The sequence below is a fragment of the Episyrphus balteatus genome, chromosome 1, assembly GCF_945859705.1.
Source record: "Episyrphus balteatus chromosome 1, idEpiBalt1.1, whole genome shotgun sequence".
NCBI lineage: Eukaryota > Metazoa > Arthropoda > Insecta > Diptera > Syrphidae > Episyrphus > Episyrphus balteatus.
Genome location: NC_079134.1, coordinates 113,494,613 through 113,516,888, shown reverse-complemented (window position 1 = coordinate 113,516,888; position 22,276 = coordinate 113,494,613). Strand labels below are relative to the sequence as shown.

At 34.5% G+C, this 22,276-nt stretch overlaps 1 protein-coding gene and 1 long non-coding RNA gene across 2 annotated transcripts in view; one reads left to right on the top strand and one right to left on the bottom strand.

Moving 5' to 3' along the window:
• Window positions 1-22,276, top strand: part of LOC129907450 (tyrosine-protein kinase receptor) — a 64,449-nt gene that overhangs the window by 5,446 nt on the left and 36,727 nt on the right. The window lies entirely within an intron of this gene.
• On the bottom strand, window positions 5,619-12,886 carry LOC129907451 (uncharacterized). The gene is made up of 3 exons (XR_008771035.1): window positions 11,862-12,886; window positions 11,249-11,780; window positions 5,619-11,192 (listed from the first exon to the last, which is right to left on the bottom strand). It is a non-coding gene; the product is annotated as an uncharacterized LOC129907451 (long non-coding RNA).

Sequence of the window (22,276 nt, the reverse complement as noted above, 5' to 3'; positions counted from 1 at the left end):
CATTTTGATAATAAAGGGACAAGCATATTAGTTTTTTGGAGCTGCATTTAAATGGATTTTTGACCCTTGTGTGTTTTTGTTTACAAATTCTTGAATAAATGTGTTATCAGGCCATGATGAAGGGTGCATCAACAAATTAAACATAGGTTCAGGAACTGAAACTTTAAATGATGCTACTCTTCCATTAGACCTAGTAATGTTTTTACATTTCACTAAGTTTAGGTCATTAGAAACGTTATTTTTAATAAGGACAGACTTAATGTGATCTAAAATGTCTGTATGAGATGTTGAAATATCAAATTTAGAGATAAATATATTTTTGGGACAGGGTACAACTCTAGGTTGAAATATGTTTACTGGAGAATTAGTATTAGCAATAGGCAAAGTGATGTTGGTTGGGTTTTGAGTTTGAATTGAGTTTACATTGATGTTATTATTAGATAAACTTTCAGTGTTTATTGTAAGATTATTGTTGTGAACATGAAACTGCATTTCTTCCTGAATAGACATTGAAACAGGGTTTTCAAGAGCATTGACCGAAGTTTGGTTGGTAGTGGGAATCGTGGAATTAGAAATTTCAATATTGATCAATTTATTTAAACTATCTTTGGTACTTTTTAACTCATTCTCCAAAGCTGCGAAATGATTGTTGCTTTCATCAAAATTATTATTGCTTATTGTTAATAAATTCTCAACTTCATTTGAAAGTTTGAGAACGGATTCAGAAATTTTGTTATTAGTTGAGTTATTAAATGTATTGTGATTATTAATATTTTTATTAATCAAAGTCAAATTTTCATCAATTTTTATTAAAAGCCGCGAATTTTTTAAATTTTCTGAATTAATTTTATTAATTTTACTATCCAATACCTCATTAAGGGTATTGTCTAAGTTATTTAACGATTTAACAACTTTGGAGTGGTTTTTATCACTGCTAAGAGTGTTAAGTGATACAGCTCTACTATTGGAATCTATAACTTTTTCTATTTTATCTAAATTACCTTCCAGATCAATAAAATGTTTAAAAAGCAATTCAACTTTGTTTTCCAGGCTGAAGAATCTTTCTGAGTTATTATCCACTACAGATTTTACCATGTCTACATTATTTGTTACACTAGCGAGATTAGTATTTAAATTTTGTAGTTGTAAAGAAATATTTGAACTTTTGCAGTGATTACACAAGAGTGAAAACTTTTGCAGAGCGATCGTTTGCATTCTTGTGAGTCTATCAGAAGCCTCAGTTATTATTGAATTACAAAAAAAACACCTTATTAAATCCATATTGTATGAGAAAAAAAAATATAGAGAAAAAAAAAAAAAAAGCTTAAAAACAATCAAAAATGGCAGGTGGTAACCCTAGATTTGTTTATGTCACTATGTATGTATGCATACAAGAGAACCAACAAGATCACACAAAAACACAACACACGGGAAAAAAATATTAACTACTAATTATGATGAAAAAGCAGGCAATTGAAAATTAAAATACTAACTATTATTTTATTAAAAATTTATAACTATATATTGTTTATTTAAAAAATCACTCACCCCAGAATTATTATAAGGCACAAAATTAATTAACACAAAAATAAAACAAATAACATTATTGAGGCAAGAGAAAAGAAAAAAAGAGAATACAAAATATTTAGTAGGTACTAAAAAGAAAAGAGAGTGATGGATAGTATATGGTTAGATGTTTGAACACTGTAAAAAGCAAGAAGAAGAGACAAATAAGAGAAAATGGAATTTAGCTTTACGGGGAAGTAAACACCATGCATATGATACAGAACTAAATGGACACAAATATAGATTAGATTTTTTTTTTTTTTATATATATTTTTTTTATATATTTTAACTTTTATATTACTTGTGTATTCTATTCTATTTTAACAAAGAAACATAATTAAATTAAAAAACACAATAAGAAATACACTGTCTAAACACAAAACATAAATTAAGAGGAGGAAACAAAAATTATTATATATAAAATAATTGTTTAGACATTAAATGAAAACAAAAAAAAAAAAAAAAAAAATTTAAGAAAGAGATTAGCACAGGCACTAAGAAAAAGACAACTTCACAGGGAGAGAGAGAAACTGAAACTGAACAAAACATAAACAAAAGCAGAATTAACACGAAATAAATACATAAATACATACACTCTGAGTGCGATCGATGGACTCTGAATAATATACTAAGCACAGCGTTACTACTAAGCGAATTAAGTCGCTATCGCTATTAGCGACCTTTTCGAAGCCTTAGCGACCAAGCGACGACTTTTTATTCAAAGCGACCTTTTCACCAAATTCATTATAGCAACTTTTTTTTCTAAAAATTGTATTTCTTTTTTACCTCAACGTTTAAAGCTTCAATTTCTTTTTTCGTTCTGAAAGTATTCTGAGCTTGTTCAAAGCGCGATCGATGGACTCAGAATAAGTTATTTTATTCTGAGTCCATCGATCGCGCTCTGAGCAGACCGAGTTCAATGCTGAACAAGCATTTAGCAATTAGTACAGGAAAGATAGACTTTTTCGTGGAACGAAATATAGGACAGCTGAATTTTTCAAATCTGAAAGAGGGGTATTAGAAAAGCTTAAGTCCGGGTTTTCGGGACGCCACCCCCCTGGCGAAATCCGCCATTTTGGAAAACGCGAATCGCTCTTTATCTCCAAAACTATTTTTCCTAGAGAAATGGTTATCAGACCAAAATTCTTGGAAATTTAATAATCTTTTTCTTTGTCATACATTATTTTTCTGAGCGGGCAATAGTTTTGAGGTTATGTTGTTTTAATTTATTTTTTTTTCGGTTTTTTTTTTAAGTTTTTATCATTCCCGCTAATAGCAACATAATTTTTTAAACAGTTAAAGTTATAGACCATCAAATTACCAATAATTTGGTATATTTTTGAAAGTCATGTGATGTATGAGTCGAAATTTATTGATCTGAAAACTATAGTCTAAGTACAGGAAAGTTAGTAATTAAAACAGGCATTTTGTGAAACGAAATAAAGGGAGGCTGATTTTTTCAAATTTGAAATAAGGGTATTAGAAAAGCTTAAGTCCTGGTTCTAGGGACGCCAACCTCCTAGTGAAATCCGCCATTTTGAAAAACGTGAATTGGTCTATTATAGGTATCTGCTACACTATTGACTTGACCGAATAAGTTACCAAAATTGAAGGTAATATAAATATCTTTTCTTGTACATTCACTGTTTTTCAGCGACGACAACACTTTTGAGGTTATGCTGTTTTATTTTTTCTCTATGTTAGTCTCTATGTTAGAAACATAATGTTTTAGAATCATAAAATTTGGATGTTTGACTTAAAACAAAATATGTGTACCACAATATTCTAAATTTTACCATTACCCACCTTAACAACTCCCTCGCATATCATATGTTTCTTGTTTTTACATTACGTACACGATTTAGCATTTTTTTCATATCTTATGCAAAAACATATTAGTATATTTATTGAAAATATTGAAAGGGATTGCTCTCAAAAATCCGTATCTTTGGTTTGAAAAGTTATATAATCTTCAAAAGTATACCAAATTGATGGAAATTTGATGTTCTACAACTTTAATCATGCTAAAAAATTATGTTTCTATCATAGAGACTGAGAATTAAAAAAAAAAAACGAAAAATAAGAAATAAAACAACATAACCTCAAAAGTGTTGTCCTCGCTGAAAAACAGTGAATGTACAAGAAAAGATATTTATATTACCTACAACTTTAGTTACGTAACTTATTCGGTCAAGCCAATAGTTTATTAGATATAGACCAATTCGCGTTTTTCAAAATGGCGGATTTCACCATGGGGTTGGCGTCCCGAGAACCAGGACTTAAGCTTTTCTAATACATCTATTTCAAATTTGAAAAAATCAGCCTTCCTATATTTCGTTTCACAAAATGCCTGTTTTATTTACTAACTTTCCTGTACTTAGTCTATAGTTTTCAGATCAATAACTTTCGACTCATACATCGCATGACTTTCAAAAATATACCAAATTATTGGTAATTTGATGGTCTATAACTTTAAATGTTTTAAAAATTATGTTGCTATTAGCGGGAATGATAAAAACTTAAAAAAACCGAAAAAAAAAATAAATTAAAACAACATAACCTCAAAACTATCGCCCGTTCAGAAAAATAATGTATGACAAAGAAAAAGATTATTAAATTTCCAAGAATTTTGGTCTGATAACCATTTCTTTAGGACAAATAGTTTTGGAGATATAGAGCGTTTCGCGTTTTCCAAAATGGCGGATTTCGCCAGGGGGGTGGCGTCCCGAAAACCAGGACTTAAGCTTTTCTAATACCCCTCTTTCAGATTTGAAAAATTCAGCCGTCCTATATTTCGTTCCACAATATGCCTGTTTTTTTACTAACTTTCCTGTACTAAATAGAAATTGAAAAAATTTCAAACAAATAAAATAATGTTGCAAGAGTGCAGTAGTCGGTCTAGTTTTTTATTTTAATTTAAAAAAAAAATTGATTTAATGGCGTGAGAAGATATTTTCGCTTTTTTTGATGAAAACTGATTGGGTTCAAAAAATTCTAGCTCTTTTTGTAGATGTCGTACAAACATATTCTATATTAATATTTTGAGCTGAAATAATAGGCTTTCAGATGGTATAAAATTTATTATAAATTGTCATTTAAAAAAAAATGGACTTCAAGGTAATTCAAAAAATGAAGATTGATTTTGTTGCTTTTTTTGATGAAAATTGATTGGGTTCAAAAAATTCTAGCTCTTTTTGTAGATGTCGTGCAGACATGGTTGATATGAATATTTACAGCGGAAACAATAAAATTTATATAACAAAAAATTTTTTGCCTTTTACGCATTGTAAAAATCTAAGTATGGCTTTATTCTTTAGAAAAAATATTAAACTTTTTAATGGCGTAATTTTTTTATAAGTTTTTCATATACAAAAATTGGTATAATGAGAAAAGAAAAAAAGGTATTTGATTTAGATTTTTCTTGTAAATTATGATAGGATTCAAAAAGTTATTCCGTTTTTCCACAAATCATACAATACACATATATATGTTAGGTCTTAATCTTTAGTTTAAGTACTTTACTATACAATTTATTATATCTTATAATTTTTTTTACAAGAAAGTTGGCAAATAAATAATTATTAGATAATTTTTTTAACAAAAGCATACGACCTGTTTTCTTATGACGATATCACGTAAAATCATTGTCCGTAAACCGGCTTTACAGACAACCACTTTTTAGTTACTAATTTTGTTATTTTTTTTTTTGTAAATAAAAACTTTGTTTCAAGACAACTTGTGTTTATTTTTCTATGTAAAAACATATGAAAAAGCGACTTTTTTTCAATTTTTTAGATTAGCGACCTTTTTTTCTGAAAGCGATTACTTTTTAAAACTAAGTAATCAGACTTGTAAATAAATTATTTATTTATTTACAAAATAACACAATTTGGTCAAATAGAGGGGAAAAAGTGGACAGTTATGTATGTTTTGAAAACAAAAAACAGGATAGAGCTACTTTCATTGAAATATTACGAGTAGGTATTATTTACATAAGAAAAAAGTATTAAACATTTTAAGAAACTAATGAATATAATATTCACATCAGATTTGTCATTGGTGAAATTTAAAGAATAAAAATTTTAAAAATAGGCACTTCGGCCTCACTATCGCAGCGTCCTTGTTTTTTTAGGTACGAATAAAAACGAAAGCAGAATAAACTCAAAATAAATACATAAATATCGATAATATGTATAATATTAAATTATATTAATATTACTACAATAAACTTTTTTAAAACTAGATTCTTTGTCAGCTATTATTACACGAAGCCTCAAGAGGTTTGACTCTTTTTTCGAATTTTCTTTTGATAATCATTCTGTGAGGCGCGTACTAACTATTACACGATGCCTCTTGAGTCAAGGACTCAAATTTGACATTTCTCTTTGATGAAATGAGAGGGTATGTTGAAAAAAGAAAAAGTGGAAAAAGAAACGTCAAAAAAGAGTCTCGGACTCACGACCCACGACTCTCCGGTCGGATAATTTTTTCTTTTTTCTCTTTTGCACTCATTATGTTAAAAAAGAGTCGCTCCACTTGAGGCTTCATGTAATAGCTGACTTTTAAACAAAATTACACAAATATTAAATATAAAATAACACAGTTTGGAAACATTTATGAATAGATAGAAAAGCATTAATTTAAAGGGGAAAACCTGGACGTCTGCCTTTCAAAGCAAATTTGTTGACGACTTTTTTGAGGTCAACTTCTATGTTTTTGTGGATGCGCTCTTCTCCCATCGAATTCCTTAAATACGTTTTCAAACGACGTAATGAAGAAAATGCTCTCTCTGGTGTGGATGTCGATACGGACAAAGTTACCAAAACAAGAATTAATTTATAATTGGAAAGACCTCATTTGGACAGTTATTTATTGTATCCAATGCAGTTTTTGGTCTTTCACAGTCACTCTGCTCCATTTTGTTTGACCACAAACTCACCAGGAAAACTGCTTAGATCAGACAAGACAAGACAGCACGAACAGTTGTGCACCTACTTGGGAGGAGGTAATCAAACGAAATTAATATGTTTTTATGGTTTTTAAATCGGTTTTTGAGGTGCTCTATCGCATGGTTCCGGACGGGTATGAAAATTGATCTAGTATAGTACTCCTCTGCTGAATTTTCTTGGACGTTGCTTCTATTTGTTTTCCTATTGGCAAGTCGCGGGAATCAAGATTTTGTCTTCGTCACTTACATTTTTGTATTGCAATTCAGCTGCCTTAAATACTAGTTTAAATTTGGCCTCGACATTCCCTCGCATGTTTTGGAGAACATCAATGACGTCATCTACGTGGTCACAAGCGTTTTTGAGGTCACACTCAACTGTTGCAAGAATTTCGATAAATTTATTGTTAGGGAAAAAATTTAAACAGCCACAATGAAGCTATCTTTCTCAATTAGGTACTTGCAACAGTTGGTGTGCCTTTTGTGACGTCTTCTTATTTCCTGCTTAACACTATTGTCTTTTGAACCCATCGGGTTTCGCACATGACTATGAAGGAGAGATGTTTTAATTGAAACATGTGGACTTTTATTTCTTCTGTCAATATGCTAGTCCTTTGTATATAAAATCTATAGTACTATCATGAAAAAAAAACAGCGATACCAAAATAGTAAGCTAGCGAACGAACTAAAAAATATGTCAAATTTCAAACAGAAATGTATATCTCATCTCCTTATTCTTATTATTTATTCGATCTAAGCGCCCTCGCGACCACTCAGGTAACGAACAAACTAAAAAATTTCACTTCATGATAGTACTATAGATTTTATATACAAAGTGCTAGTCCTTCTCCTTTGGGCCGAGAAAAATGGAAAAAATTCCTAACGGATTTAATTGATCCAAGGCAATTTGAAATATATCTTTCTTTGCATGTGTCTGCAATAGCTAAATTAAGTGAGTGAGCACTGCAGTGGACATATAGAGCACAGGTGAATTTTTCCCATTTTGGCTTGGCAACCATTGAAAGCTCGACTCATCGATGAAGTGCTCTAAAATTTCCATTGTTAGTTTTGCCCTTTTCAATCATTACATTTCCTGAGTCATTTACCTCTCAAGGAAAATTCTGGCGCAAACATAAAATTATTGTTTTAACAATCGAAACTAATATACCTCTATTGGTCTTTGATTGCTTATCGAAGTTTGAATTTATCATGTTTTGGATATTTTTTTGTTTTCCATTAACGACAGAAATAAATTTTTTTGCCAACTTATTGGATTTAATACCTATGATAAATTAACTTAGTATTGCGCTGAAAAACTTCTTTGCTAATGGGGATTACCTTAGGGCCAGTTGTACAAACGTGGTTCAGCCTCGGATCAGGAATTTAACTCGCCAATTTCGGCGGATTAGCAGTGGTTCAACTTTGGTTCAAGGATGGATTTAGCTTTTTCAACCTATATGAACCTAGATCCAATGCTAAAAATCAATTTTACCACCGAATGCAGAAGATAAAAGTTGCTGAACCACGGATTAAATATTTGTACAACTGGCCCTTAGAGATGCCAGTTATATTTCTTTTTCATGTGATTGACGACGATGAACATGGAGTATCTTGATCCTCCACTGTAGTACTGAGCTGAGCATCTCTGTTGAAAAATATTCTTCGTGGCCCATATTGCTACAAATGCATGGGATAGACTCTAGCTCAATGATGTCAGGACGAGACTCAACATTGCTGGATGTTGTGCTTGAAGCTGCTGACAAACCCGATGAGAGGTTTTCACCATTATTCAAGGAAGACGAATCATTACCTTGTAAAAGACGCGGTTTTTGTGTCATATCGCATAAATGATAAAAGGGATGTTTGTTTGTTTTTGTTTTTCATTTTTTATCATTTGTAAAATGCAGTAAAAAAAAATCACATAATGTTACCGTTTTCGAAATCTGATTTTGCTATTAGGCATCTTTTTTGGCCTAATGACATTTAGAAACTGCTATGAGGAATGTCAAATAATTCTCTTCTTATATAATTGGGATATCTTAAATCTGTTCAGTGGCTCTGCTTTTCCTATTTATACTGGTACTGACAAAATGAGGAAGTTTCATTTTATTTATAATCAATACTTTTTTATTTTTATATTTTATATCTGATTAAGGATAACAGCATAGCAAAATTAGACAAAATATGGTCATGAAATCGCTCTCTTTCCAGGAAAAAACAAAACGCTAATAAATAGAATCAAGAAAAAAAAATCAAAATAAAATAATTGAATTGAGTTCCTGGCTTTAATTCAAACCTCTTTTCCAAAAGTAATTCTCATTAAAGTTGTGTTTTTTGTTACTTGCTCTAAGAAATCGAATTGCTAAAATGTTTAAAACTTTTTTATACAAATTTGGTAAATGCATATGAAACTATGAAAAAAAAGACATTAAATTCTTTTTCAAATACCAACGAACTTAACCCATGAAAGACCGACCCCCTTAAAAATTAAAATCCTTTTAAATAATGTTTATTGATATGTTTATTAAGCGAAAAATTCAAAGTTAAAATTTTTTTTTTTTTACTTTGGGTTTTACAGGGGTGTACCCAAATGAGTACCTACACTGTCTAGATGTATGTACTAAAAGTTCCTAATTGTGAAAAATTTTGAAACAATCCTTTTCGATATCGATGCACGTTGTTTGGCATTTCTCACAAGTCCATCTTGCTCTGTTGTGACAAATTCTGCATAGTAGCTGATTTTTTATTTTTTTGGGGAAGTGCCCACCATCACTGCTTATCACATATTTAGGAACTGTTGGTTTGTTTGGTGCTTTTATTGCAGGCCCCGACCGTAAATAAGTTCTCACAATTGTTCTTATAAAGTTGAGAAGATTACGGTTTTCGTTGGTTTTCAAACAATGGAGTCGCCATGCATTCACCACCATTGAGTTGATCATATGTGTTAACAATGGCCACCACCATTTCTTGCCCTTGATTTTGATTCTGTAATTGTTAACAAACTGGTCATTGAGATCGACGCCACCCATGCCTTGATTGTAGGCAACTAATGGTTTAGGCTGGGGAATTGAAACTTTTTCTTTTTCGGTTGTTGGCCATCTCTTCACTTTACCTAGTGGTTCTAAAATGTCATAATTAGTTGCACCGGTTACAACAGCATTATCTTTCCCGCTCGCAAACAAAATATTACTGTTTTTGTCAAATTTTTGGTGGAAGTAATCACGCTTGGCCTTCATTACCATCTTCAATGATTTCAGTGGACATATTCTTGTTCCACGTAAACCTCCAGAAAATCAAGCACCACACGAGATCCAAGGGGGAGATATTTATTCGAAGGATTGACATTCTTGGCTCCACAATACATATCGAAACTATAACAATATCCGTCGCTACTGCAAAGCATCCACTCCTCATATCAAAACCGAACACTTTTCCTCGGATAAATTGCTTTGCAGAGTGATGACCGAATTACTTTACCATAGCCTCATCAACAGACAGTTTCTCGTGGAAAAAGTTTCATTCCTTATACTTATGGCAAACCATTTTCATCAATGGCTGAACTTTTGCCATTTTATCGGTTTTTTCAAGAAGAGAATTGTTGGCCAGATGAATAAAACATTTAATTTGTTTGAAGTGATTACGGGACATGGCATTAGCTACCAATAGAATTGTGGTATCTTCGTCTAAACACCAATAAAGTGATTCCTGGGGCAACGTGGTGATAGCCAGAAAAGAGCCTTATGCCAAAAAACTTTTTAAGGTCTTCTTTCCTAAGGGCGAATGTGTGACAGTTTTGTCCAAGTGCGTATATTTGACTTTGCTCTATAATCAAATTCGTCACTTCATCATCAAAAAAATGTTCAATAGTTTGAACTTCATCTTCCAATTCCAAATGTTCTTTCAGTTTTGCCAAATTTGTCAAATAATGAAATATTGCATTGCAGTGGAATACAACCATTAGACCATTTTGAAGTTGTACATTGTGGCTCACCCTTATTTAAAATGGTTGTCCTTAAATTACACGGTCTTACAAAAATGAGGTTTCAAAATATACGCGGGCGGAGACCTATCAGGTTTTGTAGAGCTAGTCGCACTGATTACGAAACGGTATTTGAAAATCCCCTAACACCCCCAAAATCTGAAGTTACGGGCAAAAAACGGTTTTTTGGACCTTCACCCATTGAAAGAATTCTAGCTTCGACAATTTTTTACCCATTTTCGATTTTTTACAGTTTCTGATAGAAGATAAATATACCTTTTCAACAATGTATAAAACATGTAACTCGGTTAAACCACTTAGAATTTATAAGCTGTCAAAGTTCAAAAATTCCATTTTTTTCGTCATTTGCCCAACTTCGGCATCAATTTAAAGTATATGTTTTCAAAACAACATGCTATTTAAAAAATATATTCATAAACTATATCTATTTCCCAATCAATCGAGGTATTTTTTATGAAAATCACTCCAAAATTGGCTTAGAAAAATAAAATTTTCGATTTCAACCCAGATACCGAAATTCGAACTTTTAGGTATAGAACAAAAATGTTGTTTCGGCACGTAGTAGGATAACCTGGGCGCCAGGATTTGATAGCGGGTTTTTGTAGAGGAGCTCAATACAAACATTTTTTTTCTTTGGAAGGGGGGTCTATCTCCCCCCGTTTAGGTGGGAGGGGCAGTTTTCTAAAAAAAATTATCAAAATAAAAAAAAATTATTAAAAAACAACGGCAACACTTACAGTAATAAATGATACCGTTTCCGAAAGGAAAAATTGTAAATTTGATTCTAATTTTTAAATCAATATAACATAACCAATAGTTTTTGAAATAATCGATTTCAAAGTTAAAAATAGGCGAACAAATTTTTTTAAAAACTCATTTAATACTATTTTTGTCCAGACTGTGAATTTTAATAAAAAAAATTTTCACACACAAAACTGCCTCAATTGATTCCTTATCGAACAGTGAAAACTATATGTCTTCTAGTTTTCAAGAAAATAATTATCAAGTGGAATGTCGTCCTCGCTTTCAAAGCCATCGTATACTTCTATTTCTACCGCTCCTGGGATGTCAACCGGAATAGTAGAATCAAATAAATCATCCTCACATGTGTCCTCCTCATCCGTTTGGATATCCACATCCGGTGGAATAACTACAATGTCGAATTCATTCCCGTTATCTTGGATATCATCAACACGTCAACAGCCATGTAAAGGTTTGGACAGCGTCTGCCATAAAGCTGGTGCAGTTTATTGTTGAAAATCCATTTTTCTAAAAATTTAATAATGACGAATATTTATCACGGTTTTGGCCAGTGTACTGAATTGAGTGCACCTTCTTAATTTTACTTACCGTGGGCAAAAATTGTATTTTTTTAATCGTTTGTTCTATTTGCTCAAATATTTAAACTTTAACAAACCTTTTAGTTTTGGTATCACACAAATCTGCTAAAATCGAAAAGTAATGGACACAAAAAAAAAATATGAATAACTAGGAAAATATCTCTCAAGCAAGTTCCTATTTTTTTTCGAGTGACAAGGCACATGTCTATGATTAATTTAAAATCCAAAGAAATCAAAGCCTACTTAAAAAAAAAAATGTTTAAGTTTTATAAATTTACTGTATACTCAATTGAGTACAGTGGCAGGCAATGGGTTAATATGTAAAAAAAAAAACAACTGTTTAAAAGAAATTGAGCTCCAGAAAAAGTATGCAGTAGTGTGGAGTAACTAAAGCTCAAAAAATGACAATATTAGGGATTTTGATGATCTTTGTTTCTCATACGTCAGAAATTAAAATACTTTAACAACATCGGCACAGTATACATAAATAGGTAATATCTTCCGAACTGACATTGGTTGCCAAATTGTCAAAACATGACAATTTGGCGACCAATGTCAGCTACCGTAATTCTTAATTGTTTAAATTATCGACGAAAAGTGCACAAAAACCGAAAAACCTCGCACAACAACTAAGTTACCATTTTCCGAGACGAAACACGAAGAAAATTTGTTATTTTTTAATTTATAATTTTTTCAAATGACATTTTATAAATTAAAACAAAAACAAATTTCCTGTTTACTGCGATTGAAATATAAAAATTAAAGGCCGGCCTGACAGATTCGTGCCCATTTTTTGACAAACGAATTTTGACATTTTTCGGAATTTATTACCTTTTTATGTGTACTGTGCCACACAATGTTGTTGTGTATCCAAAGTATTCACAACATAATATAAGAGTTACAGTTGGTAGATAAGCTTCTTTCATAAACTACTCCTTTTTCTACTATTTAGCGAAAGAGCTTTCAGGTTTTAAGCTGTTTTCAAGCTTTTAAAAAAGAATAAGTGTTGTCGTGTGTATGTTTGTTTTTAAAGTATTTTTGAAAAAAGTCAATGTCAATATTTTAACATATATGTTGTGCAGAAGAAGATACATTTTATTTCATTTTTATATATAAAAAACGAAATAAAATTTAAAATTAAAAAAGAAGAAAGGTGACCCTACATACTGTAATATTTTATTCCGGGTTCACAATAAAACTTATTTCGTTTATTTTAACTTCCACTTATCTTTCCGTTCAAATTAGAACACACTTTATTTCAAATCAATTTACTTTTATTATTCGCTCAAACAAACACACTTTTTAATCACTTTATTTACTACTAACAATTTCCAACACTTTATTTCACTTTGTACTGTACTCTTTCACATTCAAGATTAAACTGTCTCCGGTCGGTGTCCACGCTGCCCTTTTATACCTGAAATTCGGAATTCGAGAATGTCTTCGAAGGTTCTCGTCTTTGCTTCTCGAAGCTTCCTTTCCAAGAGGGGGCGCTTCATACTTCCAGTCCAGTGGGATATTTTGGGATATTCAGCAGTCGAGGGAATTTCTTTGGATGCGTTCAGAGGGTAGTTTCTTAATTACTAAAGGTCCGTTCATATTTCTACCTTTACTGTAGCAGGTAGTGTGTTCAGACTTTTATCTTAAAAGTAGTTCGGTAATTCATCGTTACATTGCCCCCCTCTTAGGATTGTTCGTCCCGAACAACTCCATTGCTTCTTTCACCATTATAACGATGTAAACGGTCACAATGAACTACCATTAATTTGCCTCTTACCCCTCTCTGTATACGGTAAACCACGTCGTTGATTCTGGTTATTACTGTGTAAGGGCCTTCCCAGTTTTGTTGTAGCTTCGGTGATAGTCCATTTTGTCGGTGGGGATTGTAAAACCACACAAGTTCTCCTTCTTGAAACCCTGTTGCTGTCGCTCGCGCGTCATATCTTGTTTTCATCCTGTCACTAGACGCTTTTATATTTGTCCTTGTCCGTTGGTGAATGTCAGCCAGTGTTTCTTTCAGGTTATCAACATACTCATCTATTTCCTGTGGCTCATTTGGAACACATCCGAATTTTATCTCACTTGGCAGCCGTATTGTAGAACCAAAAAGGACTTCCGATGGTGTATGTCCAGTGGAACTATGTGTTGCACTTCTATAAGCCATCAAGAATAATGGAATATGTCGATCCCAGTCTCGTTGATTATCGTTGACTACTTTTGACAGGTGTTCTTTAAGTGTCCTGTTAAATCGCTCAACCATCCCATCAGATTGTGGATGAAGCGGTGTTGTTCGCGTCTTCTTGATGCCAAGGAGTGAGCAAACCTCTTGAAAAATCTTAGATTCGAAGTTCCTTCCTTGGTCGGAATGAAGTTCCATGGGTACTCCGAACCTGCTCACCCAATGAAAGACAATCTTATCCACAACTGTTTTGGTTTCCTGGTTTGGGATGGCAAATGCCTCAGGCCACTTGCTGAAGTAATCCATCACTACGAGGATATACCGGTTTCCTTTGTTGGTTTCGGGAAAAGGACCTGCCACGTCTATTGCAATCCTCTCAAAAGGTGTGCCCACATTGTACTGATGCATCTTGCTTTGCATTTTTCTAGCTGGTCCTTTGCTAGCGGCACAAGTATCACATTTTCGGCACCACTTTTCAACGTCTTCTCTCATACGTAACCAGTAGAATTGCTGGCGTACCTTTTCCAGCGTCTTGTTGATGCCTAAATGGCCTCCAGAAGTTCCCTCGTGCATCTCTCGGAGAACATCATTAACCTTTGACTGAGGTACGATTAGTTGCATTACATAACATTTACCATCTGCGGATTCCCACTTACGCCTGAGTAACCCTTCTTGCACATGAAGTGAGTCCCATTGTGCCCAATATGCTTTGAGATTGGGGCTTCGGTCGGAGATGTCGGCCCATTCTGGTTTCTCTTCATGTTCCTTCCATGCAAGGATGGGTTCGATGTCCGAATCTTCCTGTTGGGCCATCCTGAGTTCTTCATTACTCCAGCCGCAAATGGGATCAGCTCTCGTTCTTCTTACAGCGACAACTTCCTTTTCCTCTAGCCGTGTGCAATGCTTGCAGTCTTGCTTGCACGGGCGCCGAGATAATGCGTCTGCATTTGAATGTAGCTTTCCTCTTCGATGTTGAATCTGACATTGATACGTCTGGAGTATCTCGATCCATCTTGCTACTTGACCCTCTGGATTTTTGAAGTTCAAAAGCCAATTTAGTGCACCATGATCTGTGCGAAGAAGGAACTTCTGTCCATAGATGTACTTATGGAAGTGCTTTGTTGCCAATACCAGAGCTAGAAGTTCCCTTCTGGTCACGCAATAGTTTCTTTCTTGTTTCGAGAGTACCTTGCTGAAATAGGCAACGACCTTTTCTTCTCCGTCATGAACTTGCGATAAAACAGCACCAACTCCAACATTACTTGCATCTGCGTCAATGATGAATTGTTTGCCTGGAGTCGGATAGGCCAACACAGGAGCTTCACATAACCGTAGCTTCAGTTCCTGAAAGCTTTTCTCACACTCACCTGACCATTTAAGGGGTTTACCCTTCTCCGTAAGCTGGTGCAAGCTTTTGGCGATTCTCGCAAAATCCTTCACGAACCGTCGATAGTACGTTGCCAGACCGAGGAAACTCCGAAGTTGATGCTTGTCCTGAGGGGTTGGCCAATTCTTCACAGTGTCAACTTTTTCTGGATCAGTCGTTACTCCTTGGGATGAGATGATATGCCCCAAATATTTAACCTCGGTCTTGAAAAGTGCACATTTCTTTGGATTTAACTTAAGATGTGCTTCTCGTAGCCTCTGGAATACAGCCTTTAGGTTTTCACAATGGTCATCAAATGTTTTCCCGTAAACGATGACATCATCCAAATAGACTAGGCAAGATTTCCAGGTTAATCCATTTAAAACGCACTCCATTAAGCGCTCAAAAGTAGCTGGGGCATTACATAGCCCAAACGGCATGACATTGAACTGCCACAGACCATTTCCTGTGGAGAAAGCCGTCTTTTCTCGATCTTCTGGATGGATTTCTACCTGCCAGTAGCCACTCTTCAAGTCCAAAGTCGAAAACCATTGTGCTCCTTCCATTGCATCTAGAGTATCGCTGATTCTTGGCAGTGGGTAGCTGTCTTTCTTCGTCACATCATTCAGTCTGCGGTAGTCGACACAAAATCGAGTGCTTCCATCCTTCTTTTTGACGAGAACTACCGGTGATGCCCAAGGGCTTTTGGAATTTTCGATCAGCCCGTCTTTCTTCATTGTCGATATCATTTCTTCAACTTCACCTTGTTTGGCCAAGGGGAGACGTCTTGCTGGTTGACGAATCGGCCTAGCGTCTCCTGTATCGATTCGGTGCTGCACCAGTTGTGTTCGGCCGTATTGCCCGCTGGGTGAAGAGAAGATATCAGCATATTCATGAAGAAGCCTTCCAGCAACATTAAGCTGATGTTGACTCAAGTTGTCTGATTTGAGAATTTGAGTCTTTAGTTTCTCAGAGTTCATAGTCATCTGTATGTCCATCTCATTGATCTTAGTTATTGCGGACACAGATTCACATTGCCCAACAACTTCTCCTTTCTTAAGCTTGATTGGGTACGGTTTGATGTTAAGTATCCGTACAGGTACCATGTTGTTCTTTGGTGCCACAAGAGTCTTCCCGATGAAGATGTTTTCGGAACTTTGCTCAACTTCTGGTTCGACCATGAGGTATCGATGGCTTCCACAGTTCCCCTTTAACTTCGTCCACACAAAAACTTCTGAAGAAGGAGGCAAGCACATATCTTCTTTGATGACAGTTCTAATTGTTGTTGAATTTTCGTTGCCATAGACCATTGGGATCTCCACATTTCTGTATTTCAGGACTTGATTACCGATATCCAAAATGATTCCATGCTCCTTCATAAGGTCGATTCCAATGATGCACTCGTCACATATATCTGCCACCAAAAACACATGCGAAAACTCTAGTTCTGCCATACGGATCGTAAGACGAACTTCACCGTACACCCTTGCTGCTTCTCCTGTGGCGGTCTTCAGACAGTAGCTGTTGGTGTTATGTAGCCACGTCATCTTTACCAAGTCTCTTCGTACAATAGAGGCAGTGGCACCGGTGTCAATTGTAGCCACGTGTTGGTTGTTATTTATGGTTGCCTCTACTGTCAGACTTTTGTTGTCTCGTTTAGTCTGTGAGACTTGAATTGTGGTTCTGGGGCCATCGATACCAGAAACCAGCTTCTGCCCCTCGAAGGTGGTTCTTACTCGTTTCCCGAATGGGAATTCAAGATGAGCATGAGTGTTAGTTGTATCGCTTACCTGTTGTTGGGCAATATTCCTGTTTCCACAGTGTTGGCAAGCAGTTCTTCTTGGTGGCAATCTGCACTGCCGCTGGAGATGTCCGGTCTTGTTACAGTTCCAGCATCGAGCAGCTCCGTCTCGCTGGTTTCTTTGGAATGCGAGTTTTTGACAAGAGCATTCCTCCACTGCAACTTCTCTTACCCGATGAACGCCTTGAGAAGCCTGTTCTGCTGCTTCCATAGTTAGTGCAAACGCTAATGCTTCAGGAAGAGAACGTTTTCCAGCTGTTCGAATCGCTCGCTGAAGATTTATATCAGATACAGCACGAACAAAGGCTTCTGTCGCAAACTGATTGATAATGTCGTCTCCTGCTGTCGGATATGCCAGATGAGTTAACCTTTCAATATCAGCTTGGAGTTGTTGCAGAGTTTCTCCTCTTTTCTGGACTCTTGTATTGAGTTGGACCCGGAAAACTTCTTGCATATGGCCATCTCCAAAGCGTTTTTCAATTACCTGGACAAGAGCGTTAAAGTTGCCATTCTTCTCTGGTGGTAGAGTTTGTAATAACTCAGCAGCAGGACCTCTAAGAGCAAGAGTCAACGCTATACATTTGTCTTCGTCATCCCAGCCATTTGTTGTGGCAGCTGCCTCAAACTGTTTCTTGTAGATTGACCAAGAACTTTGTCCATCAAAGGTTGGTGGATGCATTTCCTTCTTCTTTGGATACTCACCAGAACTTTCTCGGATCTTAATTTTCCGAACTTTGTCAAGTTCTTCGGTAAAACTTTGCATTTTCACTTCCATTCCTTTAAATTTGTCTTCGAATTTTATTTCTACTTTCTCGAGTTTTTCTTCAACTTTCTCAAACTTTTCTTGAGATTGTTTTTCAACGCCTTTGATTGAAGCATCAAGAGCAACGAACTTGTTCTCGATCGCATGAAGCTTACCTTCGATGAGGTTTTTCTGTTCATCTAGAAGGTTCTTTTGCTGTTCCAATTTTTCCAGAAGATTCTGTTGTTCACTCTTTTGCTCTGTTCGTTGTTGTTCCATTTGTTCTCTTTGTTCATTGCGTTGTGTCTCAATTTGTTCTTTCTGTTCTTCAAATTTTGCAAGGAGAACAGCCATCATCGATGACATTTCGGAACTAGTACTTACTTGTTCTTCTACTAGTGCAATTTCGAATTGAAATGTATCAAAATTTTCGTCCTTCTGGGTTAAATAATCCTGCAGACGAATAATGAGGTCATTTTTCGATCCAGCAGTAGGAAGACCTCGTTTAGTTAATTCCGTCTTAAGCTCAGACAAACTTAACTGATTTAATGTTTTACCCATTTTAATTTTTAAATCGCGAGCACTTTTACTTATTTCAAAATGTTTTACACTTTGTTTATTGTTAAAACACACGCGCACTTATTATTTTACTAGCGAAATTATCTGATTCGCACAATTAAATAAGTTTTATTCCACTTTTCTGACACCAATGTAATATTTTATTCCGGGTTCACAATAAAACTTATTTCGTTTATTTTAACTTCCACTTATCTTTCCGTTCAAATTAGAACACACTTTATTTTAAATCAATTTACTTTTATTATTCGCTCAAACAAACACACTTTTCAATCACTTTATTTACTACTAACAATTTCCAACACTTTATTTCACTTTGTACTGTACTCTTTCACATTCAAGATTAAACTGTCTCCGGTCGGTGTCCACGCTGCCCTTTTATACCTGAAATTCGGAATTCGAGAATGTCTTCGAAGGTTCTCGTCTTTGCTTCTCGAAGCTTCCTTTCCAAGAGGGGGCGCTTCATACTTCCAGTCCAGTGGGATATTTTGGGATATTCAGCAGTCGAGGGAATTTCTTTGGATGCGTTCAGAGGGTAGTTTCTTAATTACTAAAGGTCCGTTCACATTTCTACCTTTACTGTAGCAGGTAGTGTGTTCAGACTTTTATCTTAAAAGTAGTTCGGTAATTCATCGTTACAATACATTTCCTTCAGCTTTTTCAAATTCAAAATGCTTACTACGCGAACCACGTAGGAGTTCGAACGGGAGACAAACACATAGGGGAGGACATTACCATCAGGCTATTTCGCGAATGAAAATTGGTACGAGTATAATAAACTGCAACTAAAGCTGAAGTCTCCTAAAAATTTTTAAATTTGTTTAAGTTATTTCAGCTACCAAATAATATTAAGACGATTTCCACATTAATTTTAAATGATTTCATTTTTTTTTAAATCTTTTAATATTGAGACGTATGCACATAGAATTAACACGGAATCTTGACATTTTTAGTCGGTTTTTTAAGATTAAAATTCCTACTAAAATGAAAGATGTTCACCTTAAATTTAACAGAATTTAAGCGGATTTCACTTATTTAAAGCGGAAATCCTATTGAGTTAAGAGGGTTGGTTTTAAAGTGAGCTTCATATTATTTTAAAGTGCCCTTTTATTCTCCGTGAAATATCTCAAAAGGAATTGTTGTCTTGTCTGGACAAGGCCGAAATCTAGATATTATTTATGAACATAGCTATATCAACAGATCGGGTCCAAAATGAAAATGGCAAGCATGAAAACTAAACATTTAACTTTTAAAGTAAACTAAATTTTTATCAGATTCTTTCAACTATACACCACATAAAGTCGCTCTGCATAATTGCTTTGCATAAAATCCCATGTCGTTTAAATAAATCCGTGCCAGCACTGAGTGCACACTCAGTCACAACAGAAGGTATCAGAGTCGTACGTTGACCTGCCTGAGCCACAGGGCCAGAGATACCCAAAGGAGATGGGAAACTTTCGTACGTTTTACCCCCCAAAACCCATTTATTTATTTCGTGTTGTTGTAATTTCTTTTGTATTCGTGAATAAATGTGAAAAACACACACAGTGTAATCACAGTGTTTTTACGCATACTTAACCAAAACTATCCGATTTTTCAAACATACTTAGCCAAAAATATCCGATTTTTCAGGCATACTTAGCTAAAAATATCCGACGGAGCTTGTAGGCAAACGCGTATGACGTCAGAAGTTTCCCATCTCCTTTGGGTATTTCTGCCCAGGGCATGATCAAATAAGAGGCTTTATCTCTTAATGCTTCTATTTAAAAAAATAGAGTCTTTTTTTTAAATTATGTTTAAATTATGTCCGCAGTTCTTTATAGTTTCTTTAAAGGCGCAAAGAAAACATTCTCTGTGAACATAAGCCCATAAGCCGTGTTGTATTGGTAACTCAGAAATTAATTCAGTAAAATTTTACAGGGTAAACAACAACAAATGATTATGCTAAGGATAAACAAAAGTTTTTTATTTGTTCTTTTACAGAGAAAATTTCTTATAGACTTATACATTTTTGACCCTTCAACAATATAGGATTATAAAAAACAAATAAAAGTAATCGTTTTTTGTTGTTTACAGCATAAAATGTTTACTCAGCAAAATACTGAGTACCAATAAAACACGGCTATAGTTTAGTTTTAATTATGTTTTTCTCCCCTACAGGAATCCGGACAAATGTCTTAAAAATCTTCTTACCCAACTTACAATTTGCCCCCTATAAAGGACCTTAGGGAGGTCAAAAACGGTTAAATTTTCGTAAAAATTATGGAAATTGGGCAATTTTTTTAAAAGACTTCACACAACTGGGTTTCGCCACCGGTTTTTTTTTTTTTGCAATTGCATTGGTTTTTCTCCTATTAACAGAATTCTTGGAGGATGAAAGTAATATTTTTTGACATTAAGTTTTTTTCTTACAGATCAAGAGTTTATCAACTTAAATTGATGTTCAATCAGAACTTCTTTAAAGTTTATAAATTCGTTTTGTCCTAAAATATAGTTCACTTGTTACATAGACTTTGTATGAGAGAAAAGAAACTAATCAATTTATTCAAAAAGCCAAACTTAAATTTATTCAACGAAGTAGATTAAAAAAAAAATCATTTCACTGAACGGCAACACAAAAATTGTTATCAGAACGGTTTCCTTAAATTCACCACAAGATCTAATTGAATTACCTACCTTTAAAAACGGAAAGTCACAAATACACCCGTCTTTCCTTTCATATAAAATTGAATATTTCCTTATAATCCACAATAATCATCTGTATATCTGGTACAGTACAGAGTCGCACCCTTGCCCAAAATACCCCTCTTTAGCCATGTTTACCTCAATGTGGTCCTTTAAAAAATAAAACAACGTAGATTTGGATTCTTTGCTCCCAAAAGGCGAAAGGATTCAAAAGTCAACTTTATTCACTGAAGACAAAAAAGCTCCATTCATCGGAGGCTGCGCTTCCATTTCATCTCTTTCTCTCGCTGTCACAAATCACAAGCTCTACAAATATCTCCCAATTTCAAATTCCACCTCGTGTGTATATTTCATACATTTAATGGGGGATGAATATCCAAACGAGAGAACGAAATATTCAGGAAGCACGAGCAACTCCATCTACCCCACAGGACTTGGTTTCATCTTCGCCATCACCAATTCGAAATAGCTATGTATACAAAAATCAGTGTTTTTTCCTCTCCCTATTTTTTAAGCTCGAACAGTTTTATCTCATGGTAATCGAACCACATTTTCTATCGGATAATATTTTCAAAATCTCATAAATTGTGAAAAAACTATTAGAGACTTAAAGTAAGTTCGTCCTCGTTATAAAATTCAATTAAAGTTAACAAATATCTCGAGTGAAATTGAAAAAATAAAAAACGAAAAAAAATTATCATATAAGAATTGGATTCATTTTAAGAATTTTTCTATTCATTGTTTGTCCTGCTTTCGTTATATTGGTGTCCTTTTCGGGTGATGCTGTACTCTGCTACTAGAAATATTGGGGTAGCCGTTTTTGGGTGGTTAGCATTAGCATCAAACACCCAGCATTATGTTTGTCTGTGTGTACACCTATGTATATCTGCAAAAATGTCAGTGTTATATCTACTTCAATGTATGTTATCCTATCCTGTTGACGCAGTAGCATCCTGTAATAAAATAATATCCCCAACAACAACAACACTACATAAATGAGTAAAAGAAATTTTGTTAAATGTGAAAATGTACGACGCCCCGAAAAGATATTAATCTAATTTTAAACAAAAAACTTC